Consider the following 5000-nt stretch of genomic DNA (forward strand, 5'->3'; position numbering starts at 1 on the left):
CCTTCTGCTTACTGCTGCAAAGCCCATACCATTTTCAGATTTCGAACCATCTGTATATATTGCATCTGATCCTTGGTACTTAGAAGAGTGTGGAAGAAATCTCTCTCGGACTTCTATTTCGGATCTCTTCCCCTTTCCTATTCCAGCTCGACTTAGTTGATCCAAGAGAGATACTGGGGAGTTCCAACAGCTAGAACCTTGGTGAGATTTAAATTGAGATATTCCACACGATTCCTCATTCTCTTCCTAGGATCGGCTATCACCGGAGTTAAAACCATCTGGTTGTAACCCTGAATCCTTTTATCTCGTATAGTAAATCAGGTTCATTAGTCCCGTGTAAAAAAGGGTGGTTCTCCCTAAAGCCACGGGTATAACAGATTCTGAGAGCTTCATTAAGATCAAAGTCCAACATCCAGAGAACAGTGGGAGCTCCAAATGAATAAACCTCACATCCACAGTCAAGTTCAATATGCATAAGTGCTTGGTAAATCCGATTTTAAAACCAGAATAGGTGTGAAAGAACCGCAAATATTGATACTTTTTAGTTTTAAACCTGTACCTATTTGTTTGTGAGCACCCATGAAGCCTTGGGTAAAAATTAGCCCCGTACTAGCTCTCTCCCCTGTCAAACTACGCAGTCCCCTGGCCAATCTCTCTGGAACATCACATGTCACTCTGGAACCTTTCAGGTTTCCAAAGGGCAAGAATGGGAATCGTAACGGTTCCTGGGCTCCCAAACCAGGTAAGAAGAAAAGTCCTCCTCAAATCCATTAAGGAAATCTTACCTGGTAAATACAAAAGTATCTCATATAGTAAGACCTATAGTGAAGACCATTGATTTTGTTCATCTTGGATCTTGATATTTTTGAAGTACGTTGGAAGATAGTTGAGGTATGTCAATGTGATCCTTGAATCACCTCACAGCGAGATGGTAACCTGATAGTTGAGGTTTTATCACCAGATGAGAGTGAACGTCTGCATGCAATATCGACATTAACTTTTTAGAGAAAGAAAAGAAATTCAATGTAGTGGCAGTAAAGCATTTTCAGAAGAAAGTTGATGGTGTGGAACAATCGACACCAGCTCTTCTTCTACTTTTTGAAGAACAAAAGAATTTTTATGTAGTGTTAGTAAAACGTTTTAAGAAACAAGTTGATGGTTTGGAACAGTCAACACCAGCTCTCCTATCTTTTGAAACATTAGTCATTTCAGAATCAATTAAGTTGGCAATGGTACCACCTCAAGGTAAAGCCATATCTGCCCAACCCTGTGCAGTGTTTCCACTGATAGGGTTATGAGAACAGAGCCAATGGACAACCAAGAGTGTGTTCAGTGTGGTACAGCAGGTCATCAAGGAGATGACAACTGTCCAGGTCCAATATGCTGTTACCACTGCAAAGCAATGTAAAATGTACAAATTTGAAAAAGAAGTATTGGTAATAAGGAGCAAGGAGAAAGTTGGTTTTCCAGAGGCAAAGCAACATGCCCATGTGCTGTTTGCACAGCCAGGTAAGTCCTCAGTTCTAGTCTGTCCTCCTCCCCTTACCATCCAATACTAATTACACCACATACTCTGCCACTACTTAAAAAACCTCAGTCCTCAATACTGGAACTGCCTCTGGTGAGTTCCTCTAGAAACGGAGTAGGAGTGAGGGGTCTATTGAGGAGACTCCTCCCAAAGTGAGGTCTTTGGAGCTATCAGTCAAGGTTCCAGAGGCTCAAAGGTGACAGCTCCAGCTGCCACCACATCCACAGAGCCTCTGCTGCTAGGCAGAATCCCCGAAGCAAAGACTCGGCCACACCCCCTTTGCAAAGACTCCCCCTGAGGGGTTTCCTTGGAGCCATCAGGCGGGGTTTTCAGAGGCCTCAACTGTGACAGCCATAGCTACCACCACATCCACATCCACAGGGGCCTCTGCTGCTAGACAAAATTTTCCTGAACCAAAGGCTCAGGTTCGTCCTTTGACCAGGCAAAGAAATGCTGAGCCTATCTAAAGGAAGTCTATGGAAACTAGTTCCACAGGTAAACAAACATTCAAAACGAACTACCAAAATTCTGGAAAGGGACAGTCTAAAGGTGTGGTGGGCCTTAACCACAGGTGCTTGCCAACATCTTCTGAAGAGGTAGTTTGTCAACCTGAAGAACTGGATACCCTAAGCCAATGGACCTGTCACAGAATTCATGCGAAATGGGAAGAAATGTAACATCTAATAGCTTCATCTAACCCTGTTTGTGTATTCCTACAAGAGATTATGACCAGGGAAAATCGTCAGATTCCCCTTAGAGGATTCCAAGTTCAAGCCTATTATGGGACCTTTGATAATGGACCTCATGGAGGAGTAGCAGTGATGGTGCATAGATATTTTTTCCCAGGCCATCCCCTGCAGAGCATGCAGTAAGGCTGTGGAAAGACTTATCACGACCTTATACTGTTGCATTCATCTACCTTCCTTCACATACATTTAACATAGATAATTTAGAAGATCTACTTGGAAAGTTGTCACATCCATTTTTCCCACACGTTATCCAATATTAACCTGTCAAATGGATCACCTAGTTCACAGTTGAATTTCACTTGGCGGGGTCATGAGATTACAGGGAACAACATTTTCCAATACTTTTGGAGGAGGTGAATGGTATTCCAGCCACTGGAGTGTAGAGGTGGCGACTTGAACATGCGGACTGGAATCTTTTTAGGTCAACTGCAGTAGTTCAAGATGCTGTTAATCACTTCACATCATGAATTCACCTTGCAGCAGAAGCATCCATTCCCAAAAGTAGATAACAGTATCGTCGACCTCTGGTACCATGGTGGTCTGATGAAATGCCAAAAAACTGTTAAAAGCGAAAAGCTGCATTAAGGCAGTTGAAAACGACGGCCCAGCGGATTGTAACCTTGAACCCATTATAAAAGGCCCTGAGCAAAGGTCCGGTGAGTGCTAATGGATGCTAGACGGACGTCCTGGAGACAGTATGTCTCCTCAATTAACTCTGAGACCCCCTTAGCATGGGTATGGGACAAGGTGCGTAAGATTGGTGGAAAGAGCACATCCATGTCACCACCTGCTCTGAAGATAGATGGCATAATCCTCACAGATAAAAAAGATTTTGCAAATGAGCCAGCTAAATCCATGATAGAGATCTCCTCTGGAGCATCTTACACTCTCTGATTCTCCACTCTTAGGGCTAAACAGGAAAAGACACCCAGAGTCATTCTTCAGGAGGACTGCAGCAGAACTTCTGCACAATTGTCATTTCTGCACAAGGATATGGACTCTGATTTGCAGCTCTGCCTTAAGACTGCCCCAGGAAGTGACAATATTCCGGCTCACCAGGTAATTGTGATCTTAAGCCCCCCTACCGCGGCAAGGCGGCTCTCATTGTGTGTGTGTTGGGGGGTGGGTAGAGAGAGAACAGATTGCATGTCGTAAATAGGATTTTATAATTTCATAACCAGTATTAACGGTACAGTTACATAACTAGAATACAAAGAAAACAATATTTTGATATATGAATAAAACACGACATAATAAGCAGTAAATATGCTGGGGAGTGAGCATGTAGTATTATCTGAAATATGATAAACAGTAAAGAATGTAATAAAAACTACTGCAGCAGATGCAGTAGTAATATAGACATGATATGTTTACTGGGATGTAGGGATTTAGCAATGGCCTACAGTCATGATATGCAGCAAAGATAAACTGTTTTGCCTTTGTGATAATCTTAATAAGATAACTTCTGTCCCTTACAGGTTTAATTGAAATGGCAAATTTCGTGTAGTGTATCTTTGATATTTGCTGCGATGTTATTTCGTACTTTAGGACCTTTGTACATTGATATATGTTGATAAAGGGTTAGTCTATTATTTAAGAATATAGGTCACTATAACAAATAAAAACGAGACTGAAATGCCTCAAAAGGCTAGGAACTTTGTAATTCTTATTCATACTTTTTTCTACAAACGAAATGAGCATTGGCTACACATTGGAAAATTATAATGGATAATCTGAATAATTTTTTTGTGCTTATATGAAGCAAAGCAGATTTTGAATATGTCAGTCAACTGAAAATTATTATGGATTTGAAGATTGAAGGTATGTGCTAATTAAAATTGCTGTTAGTCATTATTCTGCTGAGGGTGTACAATCATATGGGTATACTGTTGATTAGAGGGAGTTAAGATTAGATAATTGGGAATATGCCTATACATAATACTTACATTACTTAAATTCTACATTGTCCTTTATTTCAAGAAAATTATATCTATCCGTGGTGATAGTTAGGCACTTGACAGAACATTTGATCAGTTTAGACATTTGTTCTCTCTATGAGGTCAATGGGGCTATTAATAATCACATAAAATGGAATCATTAGTCTTTAGAGATTCATCTATAATGCACAAACTATATCAATGGACTTCAATGTAATGAGAGCATTTGCTGAACACTGTAAACCGAGTTCTAAACTGTGGCACAGTTATGCTGTAAAGTTTCTAAAGCTTAGCTCTGTGTCAACAAAATGGAAGTACTTATTTCAAGGAAGTGAGGGTATCGGCCACAGAGAGGAGGCTTCAAGCTATAGAAAACGGCAGGACGAAAAGAAGCGCCTTACCGTGAAAGGATTTTTTTTTTTTTTTTTTTTTTTTTTTTTGTAACCGTTTGTTTTAATGGGTTTTAGATTCTGTAACAAATAATTCTATTTATAATTTGCGATCAGTCCTGTCTTTTGTAAACATAGAAATTTTATATAAAGGAAACCTGGAAACGACCATACATACCCTATGGTAGAGAAGATACCCTGCGTACATTTTCACACTTCTTCGAATCCAGAATCACATTTACCTCACCTTAGCTTATTTACACAATTACACTTCACACACGCACGAGTATGTATAATGTCGATCTTTTCCTCTCTCATACTTGGGTGGTGGCAGTGTAATTTCATACAATTTATGCAATCTTATGCTCTTGAGGCCTTTAAGTGACGGAAGCACAAT

Source organism: Penaeus monodon, chromosome 26, assembly GCF_015228065.2.
Source record: "Penaeus monodon isolate SGIC_2016 chromosome 26, NSTDA_Pmon_1, whole genome shotgun sequence".
Lineage (NCBI taxonomy): Eukaryota > Metazoa > Arthropoda > Malacostraca > Decapoda > Penaeidae > Penaeus > Penaeus monodon.